At 44.7% G+C, this 13,282-nt stretch overlaps 1 protein-coding gene and 1 non-coding gene across 4 annotated transcripts in view; one reads left to right on the top strand and one right to left on the bottom strand.

The window, feature by feature from the left end:
* Positions 1–2,551, bottom strand: part of Kat6b (lysine acetyltransferase 6B) — a 185,232-nt gene extending 182,681 nt beyond the window's left edge. For all 3 annotated transcript variants that reach the window (XM_026390192.2, XM_026390193.2, XM_026390194.2), the window contains exon 1: positions 2,387–2,551. The gene's annotated coding sequence lies outside the window, so the exon portion shown is untranslated. The remainder of the gene's footprint in view (positions 1–2,386) is intronic.
* A 3,944-nt stretch (positions 2,552–6,495) lies between these two features.
* On the top strand, positions 6,496–6,602 carry LOC113183836 (U6 spliceosomal RNA). The gene has a single exon (XR_003300917.1). It is a non-coding gene; the product is annotated as a U6 spliceosomal RNA (small nuclear RNA).
* Positions 6,603–13,282: the final 6,680 nt, after the last annotated feature.

Genomic DNA, 13,282 nt, shown 5'->3' with positions numbered 1-13,282 from the left:
TTTGAAAAACAGTTCAGGAGCTAGTAAAGACGAAGACAAGCATACCCTAATCACTATAAAAAAGCATAATAAAGAACCTTACCCTTTCTAAAATATGCAATATTATCAATTCTTCTTAAAAACAATAGTGGTTAAACTCATTGTGATACAAGTGTAAAAATTTAATGAATAATGGGCTGGGGTTGTGGCTCGGGGGTAGATTGCTCACCTCGAATGTGTGAGACCCTGGGTTCGATCCTCAGCACCACATAAAAAATAAACAAAATAAAGATATTGTGCCCATGTATAACTAAAAAAAAAAACTTTTAAAAAATTATGAATAAGAACAAAATGTTAGGCTGGGGTTGTGGCTCAGCACTCGCCTAGCATGTGCGAGGCCCTAGGTTAGATCATCGCACCACATAAAAATAAATAAATAAAACAAAGATTGTGTCCACTACAGCTAAGAAATATATTTTTAAAATGTTTTATTTCAGGAATATGCCAAAAAAAAAAAAACTAGGGTTTTTTTATCTTCAAAAATGAAATAAACATATGGTATAACAAGTAAGACAAAGGGAATGTAGTTTAAAAAAAAAAACTTTATTGAAACACAACAGAACACAATCCCAATACAACAATTCTCACTTGCTACTTCCACATCCAAGCCACATATGAAGGGACTTTATGCACTCTTTACCTTGAATTTCCTGGCACTTCCACCCCAAATATAATTGGTTCAAGATTCTCTTCTTTTTTTCCCCACATTTGTAATTCTTTAACCACCTCCCCTTCAGAACTTCTAGTATTCTATCACATTCCGACATCCTCTCCCAATTGGAGGATTTAAACTTCATGGTGAACAGAAGACCATTTATAATGTGGTCGTTCCACAACAAGTACCCCATCATCTCCCACCTTTCTCTGAATTCGGCCCATAAGACAGTACTAGCAAATTTGCTGGGCACGGTGGTACACTTAATCCCAGTGGCTGGTCTGTAATCCCAAAGCCTTGGGGGGCTGCGGCAGGAGGATGGAGAGTTCAAAACCAGCCTCAGCAACTTAGTGAGACCCTAAGCAACTCAGTCCTTGTCTCCAAAGAAGATATAAGAAAGGGCTGGGGATGTGGCTCAGTGGTTAAGCACCCCTGGGTTCAATCCCCAATAGAAAGAAAAAAAGGAAAAGGAAGGAACAAGCAAATCCAAAAACATAACAATTTCCTTTCCTAAGGTAGCCTATATGCCACTTCCTAAGACACTGTGCACTCCTCCAAGACTGCCTTTTTTTTTTTTTTAAGCTTTTTTGGTAACCTTTACTTATTTATTTTTATGTGATGCTAAGAATCGAACCCTGTGCCTCACACATGCTAGGCAAGCGCTCTACCACTGAGCCTCAACCCCAGCCCCTCAAGGCTCCAGTTAACAACTTTTTCTCACAAACTTAACACCTTTCTGGTCCCATCCTCATTCCGGGCACAGTTCACCAAATTACTTTCACTCATACTTATTGCCCAGTCCCACCCACCTTCTTCATACCTGCAGCCTTTTCCCACCCGCTGTATCCCATGTCCACGATATTTTCTACTACGGGAGTATTTTACAAGTTATGGCAGCCCCCTTCTTCTTCCTTCACATTTAAGTGTGCTGAGAATCTTATCTTTCAGAAACTATCCCAAGCATAACTATCCCACTCTTCCACGTTTTTTAAAGCTTTATATACTCCTGAGTTAGCAAACCTTCTTCCTATGTCAACAAGTGGGTTCAAATACCTCTCTTCCCTCACAGCAAGTGTACCTTCCAACACGGGGTCAATACTACCCCCAATCCAATACTTACTCTGCAATGCATTCTCAACTCTACACATCCACCACACCCAAAACCATCCTAAGTCTGCCCGGAGATGACTGCACTCCAGCTCTTCTGCATCATTTCACCTGCCCTCACCATAGCCCTCTGTCTCTCTTCCGTATCTCCAAAATTACAACCCTCCCTACTCTCCATTCTGTACCTCCTTTTACACCTTCATCTTCCCTTTCCATATGACCCTCACCAATCCTCCCCACCCCCTCGACTATCCCACCACCGCTTCTACCAGAGCATCCCCACTCAGAAATCCCTCCCAGCCTCCGCCTTCCCACTCCTCGAGCCCCGCCCCCACCCGGCTTTGCCCCGCCCCTTTTAGGCACCGCCCACTGCCCTGGAGGCCCGGCCGAGGGGCGGGGCCAGTCCTTCCTCCCCTTTCCCCCGCCCCCTACAGTCACGCTCAGGGGCAGCCTGACCCCGAGCGGCCCCGCGGTGACCCTCGCGCAGAGGCCTGTGGGAGGGGCGTCGCAAGCCCCCGGCCCCCCTGTCTGTCCCCCTCCCGCCCAGTCTCCTCCCCCTGGGAACGCGCGGGGTGGGTGACAGACCTGGCCGCGCGCCACCGCCACCGCGCCTGCCGGGGGCGCTGTCGCTGCCTGTGAAAGAAACCGCGGCTGCCGCCTGGAGGAGGTGCGGTCGCCTCCGCCACCGCTGCCGCCGCCGCCAGGGGTAGGAGCTAAGCCGCCGCCATTTTGTGTCCCCCTGTTGTTGTCGTTGACATGAATCCGACATGACACTGATTACAGCCCAATGGAGTCTCATTAAACCCGAGCCTCGGCCCCGCCCCGGCGCTGCTCCATTGGACGAGACCACAGACACGTACGGCCACCCGTTGGCCTGTGGGTCTGTCCGTCACCCACTCACTAACCACTCTGCAGCCCATTGGGGCAAGTTCCTGCCGGTCATCTCGCTTCCACATAGACACACCTCTCGACCCATCATCCCCCCTCCGGCACCACCCCGGGGGAGGGTCCACTGCCAGTACCAATCAACAGACCGCTGGGCCCGCCTCTTCCGGGCACCTATTGGTGCAGCCCTTTTTCTCTCTCCCAGACACAGCGCCACCTCTACTTCCACCTACCCGCCCCCTCTACCGCTAGAAATGGATTGGGTCTACTCGCGGCAGAGGCGCTAGGCCTCATTGGCTGCGGACGACGCCAATCAGGAGCCTTTTCCCTCTCCCCTCCCCCACTCAACCCCAAAGCCCCTAGCCCGCAGCTAAAGTTTGTGTGAGAGCTGATCGCTGGCGGCGGCCGCAGGATTTAGGGGTGGGCGCGGGCGGGCGCGCGCGGGCGGGCACGCGAAGTTAAAATTCGAGGTTCTCAGTCGCCAGCTCCCGCGGTGGAGCGCGCGGACGGGCGCGCCGCCTGGAGCGTTCCATCCCGCCCCCTCCTCCACCCTCACTCGCGTCCCGTCCCGGGCGACTACTCGCCCGCCCCCTGGCTCGCATCCTCCCCCCACACACACCCCTACCCTGCAAGCCCCAGGCCGGGTGCAGACAGTACGATGTCGCTGCAGCCTCCTTGCCATCCCATGCCGAGGGGGAACAAGCCCCTACCCGCCGGGCGTGCACACCCTCCCCCCCCCCCCCGCTCCACACTCGCCCGTGTCTGCAAGCACGTGCACCGTTCGCCGCTGCCTCCGGCCACCCAGGTCCCCGGCTAACCTCGCCTGCAGCCCGGCCAATCGCTCACTGCCCTTTGTTGCTGCAGCCCGGGTCTCCCCGCTGCCTTCCTCAGCCTCCGCCTCGTCCTTTGCCAGCCGCCCGGGTCCGCAGCGCCGCGCTCCCCCCGCCCGGGACCCACCGCCGCCGCCTCCTTCTCCTCCTCCGCCTCCTCCTCCTCGGCTCCGGGCTGCAGCGCACAGAGCCCGAGGCAGCGCCGCCCAGCCCCGCTCCCCCCGCGCCGCCCGCTAGCCCGCCCGGCCCGGCCGGGGGCGCAGCCCGGACCCCGCCCGCCCCAGTCTCCGCCCCAGGGGTACCTGCCTCCGCCCCGGGGGTCTCCGCTCGCCGCCCTCGGGAGAGGGCGGGGATGCCGGTGTCCACGGGAGGTTGGGGACGCCAGGGCCGTTTGGGGCGGGTAATGTGCCCTCCAGGGCTGGGACTGAGGTGCGGTCCTCACCAAAGCGCCCCCCTCCCGCTGGTGGGCCCCAAACTTCGTCCTTCTCCCAGGCCTTGTGCCCTCAAGCAATCGCGGCAGTTTTGGGGTGGGGGACGCCTTGGGAGCTGTGTCTACCCTGATCGGGAGGAAGAGGGAGCAGTGACATTCAGCGACTGCGGACAGGGCACGGCGGCGGCATCCTTGGGTGGGAGTGGGGATGTCAGACGCGGGCTGGAGGGGGAAGCTGCCCCTCAAGATGCCCTCACCCGGCCTGCGAGGAGCCAGCGAGCTCTCAGCCACGTTCAGGATGCTTCTCGGGCTGTGCAGCCGACTGGCAGAAGGGCTGGAGTTGGGGGGAGATCGCTGGGGGGCCCTTCCCCCCTCTCGCCTAGCCTGCACTTTAAGGAAGGCTGATGGCGAAGTTCGGTTTTCCAGGCTTCCCCTGGGCCCCCAGAGTTCCTGAGGCCCACATGAGGGAGGTTGAAGGATCCTCTGGCTGTCCAGAGGAGGCCACTCTGAAGCTGCCCACATGCCTCCCAGCGCCCTCCGGACTCTGAATAGAGTGCCCCTAGCTCTTCCCGAATATGGGTGGGATGCTGGCAGGAGAGACTTCAGAATATGGGAAAGGTAGACTTGAGAAATGGCTCCTACAGAGTTTGAACACGAAGTTTCCCTTCTTAGGCGCCATTTCTTTGAGAGGGGGAGGAAAATCATGGCTCTGAAGAAGAACCAAGTTTCAGGCATGGTGGCCTGGGTAGAAAACCACCTGTTGCCTGAAGTCTGTCCCTGGAGTCAGGCGGTCGTGATCCTTGGTGGGATGATGCAGGGAGAACTGGCCAGTCTCTGGGCCCTGGTTGACTCCAACATCTTTATGCCACTGACACTTTGCAGCAGCAACATCTTAAACTCCCCATTAAAAACCACTGTACAACTAGGTAGGTACTTTGTTAGAGCAACTTGTCTTAATTCTTATCTTAGACAAACAAAGCAAGCAATACAGCCCTGTCATCAAATACAGACCACAATACACACCTCACTTTTTGGGGTGTGAGCTGTCCCTACTTTTTTGTTTCTTGGCACCAAGGTGAAAAAGAAGCCAAGACAAAGGGCACAGAGTTGGATGAAAGGATAGAAAAAGGGAGAGGGGAGGCAGAAGAGTTGTAATACTACACTCAAAATTGTCACTGGTTCCATTATAAACCCCTTTTATAGGTGTTTTATTACTTGGTTGTTAGTTTTAAAAACACAACCCTCTTTAGATTAAATCTTGGTATTCACAGGCTCAGCCCAGGGAAACAAAACACAGGGAAAGCTTCACCATCCGCTTGACTACTTTTGAGTTACATTACAGATAAAACAAACAAACAGCAGGTTGGGTTTCCTAAATCTCTCCCTACCTCTTTCACTTAGAATCTTCATTCAGTAGCTTGCTCAGGTGAATTTTTACAAGCCATTAGTTTATACTTCAGTCTAGTTCATTTAGGTATTTCAAAGAGAAGGACATTTATAAGCTGTACCTTTTTATAATGCAGGTGCTGGGATTTTTATTCTCCAAGAAATTACTATGTAAACTTAAGAATCCTGACAGACTCTTTAACCTTAATGTTCTTTTTTTTTTTTTTTCTTTTTTCTTATGGTCTGCCCACACGTACTTTATTTTGTAAATTACATTTGAGTCTCTCAGACTGCATTTTATCTCAAGCAATAAAAATAAACCATGTCTTAATTAAAAACAAGTTTTAAAACCCCAAATCTGTATACTCAAACTAAAGTATGTAAAAGAAGCAACTCAGAACAATAAAAACCCCAAAGTCCACATTTAAGATGGCTGCATCCCAAGGTGGGGGACTTACGGGCATCTAACAGTCATCACTACTAATGAGTTATGCACAAAGATTTCCAATGCATCAAGAGTGAAGAGACACCTTAGAGAGAAATGGGTCATGGGGCTAGTGTGCAGCTCATTGGCAGATTGCTTGCACAGGGCCCTGGGTTAGATCCCCTAGTGCCACAGAAAAAGAGAAATGGGCCATGTTTGCCTAAACTTGTACTCTTGTAACTCCAGGAGCTGGCAAACATAGAGACAAAAATCTCTTTATCCAACAACTCGATTTTTTTTAAAGGTTCTATTCTTAATAAACAAAAAGTTCTCTAAGGGGTGTGGTAAAGAGGGGAAACCTTTCCCCTTGATATTCCCTTCTAGGGTTACTTGTCCTTTGAGAAATCTGGCTCTTCAGATAAGTGGGACTGGAAAGGATAACAGAGACCCAGCCAGTGATACTTAATGCTTACTCCTAAACCTCTCTCTTATCTGTGGTATCTCAGGTCCTCTGCTGAGTGAAATAGCTCAATTAAGAAGTTAACCTAGAAATAGCTTGAATTGAAAACCAAGCACAGTGCAAATTTTGCAAATGACTGGGCTATAGGATTACAAATCAAGAAGCTCATTTTAGCTGGAGTGTGCCTGTAATCCCAGCTATTGGGGAGGCTAAGGCAGGAGGATAGCAAGTTTGAGACCAATTTCAGCAATTTGGACTCTGTCTCAAAAAGGAACGGGAGTGCTCGCTTTGGCAGCACATATACTAAAATTGGAACGATACAGAGAAGATTAGCATGGCCCCTGTGCAAGGATGACACGCAAGTTCGTGAAGTATTCCATATTTTTTTGATTGAAACACACCAATATGGTGTGACTTTCCTTCCCTGTTTGTGCATAAAAAATTTTCATGAAATAAAAATGGCAAATATTTTGAAATTAAAGAAATCAAAGATTACTTATAGATATATTAATATATAATTCACTTTAGAAATAAAAAGCAGGGCTGGGGATGTGGCTCAAGCGGTAGTGCACTCGCCTGGCATGCGTGCGGCCCAGGTTCGATCCTTAGCACCACATACAAACAAAGATGTTGTGTCCACCGAAAACTAAAGAATAAATATTAAAATTCTCTCTCTCTCTCTCTCTCTCTCTCTCTCTCTCTCTCTCTCTCTCTTTAAAAAAAAACTTTAAAAAAAGAAATAAAAAGCAGATATGTGACATTTATAATATCACTGTACATTTTAACCATTTCAAACAAATGTATGACTAAGAAAAATTATTATCTTAAAAGTTAAAAAAAGGGGGGGGGGCTGGGAATGTGGCTCAGGCGGTAGCGCGCTTGTCTGGCATGCGTGCGCCCGGGTTGGATCCTCAGCACCACATACCAACAAAGATGTTGTGTCCCCTGAGAACTAAAAAATAAATATTAAAAATTCTCTCTCTCTCTCTCTCCCCTCTCTCCCCTCTCTCTTTTAAAAAAAAAGAGATGGGAATGTAGCTCAGTGGAAGAGAACTTGCCTAGCATGTGCAAAGCCTTGGGTTCAAACTTAAGTACTACAAAAAAAAAAAAAAAAAGAATAGAAGCTCATCTGTCCTGTCCTCCATCACTGTAAGATAGCTGTCACCAGCAACCACTAGCCAATACTAGTGATCCCTCATTATACTGCTCAGTGTGGCCTACAGATCACTGGAAATCAGAATGACCTTGGAATCTGTGTTTCACACACAGCTCCCTTGGCCCAACCTCAGAGGTTCAGATTCAGGATGGCTCCCAAATCTACATTTTTAGCCCACAACTTGTCTTGAGTCTTACAATCCTTGGATCTGAACCATTGACCTAAACTGAATCCTTCTTCCCCAGAAAAAAAAGGAAATATTTCTTGTCCAGAAGGGCCAGGACTGAAGATGATTCCATAGAATGACCTATTTGTTCTTGAGTCCCGAATAAAGAGGAGAAAGTGCAGGACAGGTGCAAAAGAGAGGATTTGATCTTTTAAGTTTGTTTACTTACTCAGGCAAGTCAACCAAACAGCCTGATAAGAAATACCACATTTACAGATGCCCTAACAAGTCATATAAAGGAAATTGGCTACAGAGGCAGTAGTCAGGGACCTTGAGCTTATTTGTCCAGGGCCCCGCCCATAGTAAATTCTATTTACATTCAATTAGTCATAAAAAAAAAATTAGTAGGAGGTATACCCCTTTCCAACTGCCACATGGAATCTTCTCCCAACACTGATTAGAAACTGTCCCCACCATTTCACAATGTCTGGTTTCTTTAGTCAAAGACACAGCAGGCAGAGGATGATCAAACCATTTAATTAGCTAGCAAATTCAAGCTCAAGGGCTGGGATTGTGGCTCAGTGGCAGAGAACTTGCCTAGTATGTGTGAGGCACTGGTTCGATTCTCAGCACCGCATATCAATAAATAAAATAAAGGTTCATTGACAGCTAAAAAAATAATAATAATTTTTTAAAAATTCAAGCTCAAGTTCTCTGTATGAACAGCCCACACCCCATCCCGAGCCCCTTATTTTTTATGTTGAGACGGGATCTCCCTAAATTGCCAAGGCTGGCCTCAAACTTATGATCCTCCTGCCTCAACCAACCTCCCAATTCACTGTCATTACAGGTGTGCATCACTGCATCTAGAATCATTTTGTTTTTGAAACTCAAAAGTAAGAGGGTCTTTCACTAATCATTATAAAATAATCCTAATACAGACTCAGTTTTGCTGAGTGCAGTGGCACATGCTTGTAATCACAGTGGCTCAGGAGGCTAAGATAGGAGGAATGAAAGTTCAGAGTCAGCCTCAGCAACTTATCGAGGCACTAAGCAACTTAGTGAGGCGCTAAGCAACTTAGTGAGGCACTAAGCAACTTAGTGAGACGCAGTTCCAAAATAAAAAGTAAAAAGGGCTGAGGATGTGGCTCAGTGGTTAAGTACCCCTGGGTTCAATCCCTGGTACCAAAAAAAAAAAAAAAAAAAAAAAACCCTCAGTTTTTTACCCTCAGCCTGTACCAAAGAAAATTTCACCCTAATGTATGATTATTTTTATATTTATTTTTCAGTTTTCGGTGGACACAACATTTTTATTTTATTTTTATGTGGTGCTGAGGATCGAACCCAGTGCCCCATGCATGCCAGGCGAGCACGTTACCACTTAAGCCACATCCCCAGCTCTCACCCTAATGTATGATTTAGTACTGTTCAGTTTTGAATGTTAAGTCAATAAAACTTCAAAAAGAATTCAAGGAAATTGACAGTCATCAACTTCTAATTTTTAAAATAAGAACATTTTTAATGGATAAAATACTTTTATTTCCTGTATGTATCTTTACGTGGTGCTGAGAATCAAACCCAGTGCCTCACACATGTGAGGCAAGTGCTCACCACTGAGCTACAATCCCAGCCAAGAACATTTTTTAAAAAGACTAATGGTCATCTACTATCTGCATGATTTCATGGAATAAAAGGCATTTTTCAAATATTTTTTTTAAGTTGTAGATGGACACGATACTTTTATTTTATTTGATTATATTTATGTGGTGCCGGGGATCAAACCCAGTGCCTCACACATGCTAGGCAAATGCTCTACCACTGAGCCACAACCCCAGCCCTGAATAAAAGACTTTTTAACCCATAAAATAGTAAGCTACATAAGCTCTTCAAATTAAGGATAGCCCTGCCTGTGTAACAAGAGTAGATAATTTTATATCAACATCAACATGTTTATTTTCATTTTAACGTAGTCCTTGAAACTCTCTGGGTTGGCTACCTGACCAGAGTACATTTACAAATTATTGGACTAGGTATGGCTGAGGTTGTAACTCAGTGGTAGTGCACTTGCCTGGCATGTGAGGGGCACTGGGTTCGATTCTCGGCACCACATATAAATAGAATAAAGGTACACTGACAACTAAAAAATAATTTTAAAAATTACTGGACTACTTTATATTCTTCCAAGGATAAGTATAGATCAATGTCAATCTAATCACTAACTATTTTCTCTAGTATGCACAAATTCAATGTGTTTATATAATTGGAAGTTGTTGTGTTTTAATTTTATATTCAATACATAAAAAAATATGCCCCTCAAGGGGTCCACATCAAAGGAATATGGCAAAGAACACCAAATTAAGAGCAGGACAGGAGCTAAGGATGTAGCTCAGTGGTAGAGTACGTGCCTAGCATGTGGGAGAGCCTGGGCTTGATACCCTGCAAAGAAAAATAAAAAGTAGGGCATCCAGATTTATTTTTATCCATCTCTGCCAGCAACTGATGTGTATCCATAGACCAATCACTAGGATTTTCTTTTTCTTGTCTTGTCTTTTCTTTTTTCCTTTTTTTGTACTGGGGATTGAACTCAGGGGCATTTTTTAGCATTGAGCCACATCCTCAACCCTTTTTATTTTTTATTTTGAGACAGCATCTCACTAAATTGCTTGGGGCCTCACTGAATTACTGAGGCTGGCCTTGAATTTATGATCCTCCTGCCTCAGCCTCCCAAGTCACTGGGTTTACATAGCAATAAACCCCATGTAAACAGCTTATATCCTCTAAGTTTAGCACAGCACCTGGCATGTTATAAATGCTCAATAAATATTTGCTAGATTAATGAATAGATTTAATCAAGGGAGTTATTTCATATCATTTCTAAAGTCTTAGCCAAGCCTCAAAACCTACAATTTACTTAAATAGTAACTATTTCAAGGCATGGTGGCACATGTCTATAATCACAACTACTGTATAATCCCAGCTACTATGTAATCTCAGCTACTTAAGAAATTGAGGCAGGGAAATTCCGAATTCAAAGCCAGTGTTGGCAATTTAGCAAGACTCTGTCTCAAAATAAAAAGGGCTGGGACTTCACTCAGTGATAGAGCGCCCCTACTACCATATCTACAAATTTCTATTAACTTACCCTGTGGTTCACAAAAAGTCAGTATTCTTGTATGTTAAGTGTCTAAAGATGATAAAAGAATAAAACTTTTTAATAACTTTCTTTTTTTCTACTACATTTTTTAACTATAAAATTTTATACCTATCTGGCATAGAAAGTGTGTACAATTAAAAAAAAAGGAAAAAAATAATTGTAGGTACTAGCACTAACAGATCATATTTTAGCAGGTATTCTTTGAGTTTTTTTACCTGAGTCAAAATACCTTTTGTGGGCTGGGTTGTGGCTCATCACTAGAGCATGTAGCACGTGTGAGGCCCTGGGCTCAATCCTCAGCACCACAAAAAAATAAATAAATAAAATAAAGGTATTGTATCCAACTACAACTACAAAATGAATTTTTTTTTAATAAAGTACCTTTTGTGACTGAAGGTTGGGTTGATTTTTTCAGCTTAGGAAGCTAGAGTAGTAAAAATAACTTACTAGAATACTGAGCCTCCTCAGATGGTTTGCAAGTATCATAATCATTCCATGTCTGGAAATATTTCATTTTTTTCAACAGAATTGCAGACAGGGGTTCTAAATTTGCTTTTCCAGCTCTAAGGTGCCTAATGCAGTCAGCATTACATCACACAAGTTAGCAAGTTCACTGCTCAACTTCAAGTTGAAGTTCGTCTTTCAAATTCCATCCCAAGGATAGCCAATGGAATCAGCTTGAAACGTCTCCCAGTAACAAGAGACTGCTTATAGGAGGATATAGTTCAGTTTCATATAACAAACTCCTTCAGGTGCAGAGTTGGGGGTGGTTCTTCTTTATATCCTCCAAAGTGCCTTACACTTTCTGCTTATCTAAAATCTATCTTTTTTAACTCACAAATTAGACTTTAAGCCTCATAAATTTAAAAAGATATCATTGTAAAGCCAGGCATGGTGGTACATACCTGTAATCCCAGTGACTCAGGATGACTGAGGCATGAGGATCACAAGTTCAAAATCAGCCTCAGCAATTTAGCAAGGCTCTGAGCAACTTAGCAAGACCCTGTCTTCATTGTAAGTATTCATTGAATATATTTCCTAATCACTATAAAGTAGTACTTCTAATACCCAAACCGAAACTACTTTCTCTAAGCTGCATGTATTTATTAGAAAATCTCTTTAAACAGCTAACATTTGGCAGTTAACCAACGAGTGACTTCTATTTATATTATATACATTACATGCTATTTTTTTCAACTCTGGTATACATATACATATACACATGGACTTGGAACTACTCCCTTCTCAGCTTTTTCCCTTCTGAGATCAAAAATGCTATAGCCTTTTTTTTTTTTTTTTGTACTGGAGATTGAACCCAGAAATGTTTACCACTGAAACACATCCCCAGCCCTTTTTTATTTTTTTATTCTCTAAGGCTGGCCTCCACTCAAAATCTCAGCCTCCTAAATCGCTAGGATTACAGGTATGTGACACCACACCCAGCAAGAATATTCTATCTTCAAGAGCTCTTCTGTATTCCCACAATTATTTGAGCTGACCCCTTCAGGAGTTTGCTGCCTATTATTCTGCTCTCTGTGCCTCACTTTGGTGGTTAATATGATCTGGCACATTTACTAGGGAGTAATATCTTCTGTTTTCTTTCAATCCCAATGTCACACTTAGAGTGATAATCCTTAGTAAATAGTTGGCAATGACTGCTAGAATTTATTTCCTGAAACAAAACTGATGACCTGAGCCAGGCACAATAGCACATGTCTATATTCCCAGTGACAAGAGGTTGAGGCAGGAGGACCATGAGTTCAAAGCCAGCCTCAGCAACTTAGTGAGTTCAAAATCAGCCCCAAGAAACTCAGTGAGATCCTATCTCAAAACATTAAAAGGGCTGGGGATGTGACTCAGTGATTGAGTGCACCTGGATCCAAACCCTAGCATAGGGGAAAAAAAAAAAAAAAAAAACCCAACAACTGATGACCTGAAATAACAACTCCAAGTTTACTTGTAGTTTGTAGTACCTCTTTGTGGGAGAAAGACTTAACATCGACCAAATATTTCCTATGTTCCCCTGTATTTCTAGGCCTTCTTTTCCATTATATTAGAACTATGGGGCCAATTTTGGCCAATGGGTAACAATCTAGAGCGATGTGTGTTACTCCCAGTCCAAGAAGTTAAGAACCATAGTGAGTCATTCTCCATTCCTTTCTTTCCCTTTGGTAGCATCTCAGAAGCTATGTGTTCCAGATGACAAGCTACAAGTTGGCCAAGCTGCTGTTATCCTGGAGCCCTGGGTAACTCAATGAAGCAGACTCCCCCTGTTGCTTTGACATGCTAATAGGAAAAATAATTCTTATAGTAATAAGTCAAAAGGTATTGATGTTTTTGTACTACAGTGTATAGTGATGCTTAACCTAAATGAATATATTACCTAAATGCGATACTTTACAAATACCTTTCTTTTTTTTTTTAATTTTAATATTTATTTATTTATTTAGTTCTCAGAGGACAAAACATCTTTGTTTGTATGTAGTGCTGAGGATCGAACCCGGGCCGCACGCATGCCAGGCGAGCGCGCTACCGCTTAAGCCACATTCCCGGCCCCACAAATACCTTTCTTAAAGTCATACCTTTTTGC

Source organism: Urocitellus parryii, chromosome 5 (genome assembly GCF_045843805.1).
Source record: "Urocitellus parryii isolate mUroPar1 chromosome 5, mUroPar1.hap1, whole genome shotgun sequence".
Lineage (NCBI taxonomy): Eukaryota > Metazoa > Chordata > Mammalia > Rodentia > Sciuridae > Urocitellus > Urocitellus parryii.
The sequence above is the reverse complement of the archived record's forward strand: the minus strand, read 5'-3'. Positions and strand labels throughout refer to the sequence as shown.